Source organism: Corvus brachyrhynchos, unplaced genomic scaffold (genome assembly GCF_000691975.1).
Source record: "Corvus brachyrhynchos isolate BGI_N302 unplaced genomic scaffold, ASM69197v1 scaffold365, whole genome shotgun sequence".
Lineage (NCBI taxonomy): Eukaryota > Metazoa > Chordata > Aves > Passeriformes > Corvidae > Corvus > Corvus brachyrhynchos.
This window is the reverse complement of record NW_008239544.1, coordinates 218,108-218,576: the sequence shown is the minus strand read 5'-3', so window position 1 is coordinate 218,576 and position 469 is coordinate 218,108. Positions and strand designations below refer to the sequence as shown.

Here is a 469-nt window from a genome sequence, read left to right as displayed (position 1 = left end):
CTGCTTGTCGTGTCACTGGGCACCGCTGAACAGAGCCTGGCACCGTCCCCTTGTCCAGCCTGAGCCTCCCCTCGAGCCGGTGCCCCTCCATGCCCTCCCCTGAGGGGGGGCCATTTTGTGTGAGGGGAGGGGGCCATTTTGTGGGCTCCACGTTCTCCTCGGGGCGGGCATCAGAACAAACAGAACATCCCGACGTGTCCGAGCTGTGCCAGGGCTGTGCGGGCGGTGCCGGCCGGTGTGCGGGGCTGCATTAAGCCCTCTCCCCGGCCCTGCGGGGCTCCTGACACGCCGGGCACAAGGAGCGGCCGGGGCGGAGCGGCCCCGGCCCGGCCCCATCCCGGGGCCTTCCGGGGTATCCCGGCCTGGCCCGGCGTGATCCCGGTGTGATTCCCGGGGAATCCCGGCCTGCTATGATCGCGGAGTGATCCCGGTGTGATACTGGCCCGGCCCGGTGCGATCCCAGCCCGCC

The 469-nt window shown here is 71.0% G+C and overlaps 1 protein-coding gene across 1 annotated transcript in view; it reads left to right on the top strand.

Moving 5' to 3' along the window:
* Positions 1 to 323: 323 nt before the first annotated feature.
* KLHDC4 (kelch domain containing 4) overlaps positions 324 to 469 on the top strand; it is a 19,959-nt gene continuing 19,813 nt past the window's right edge. Inside the window, 1 exon segment of the mRNA XM_017741323.1 lies at positions 324 to 384. The gene's annotated coding sequence lies outside the window, so the exon portion shown is untranslated.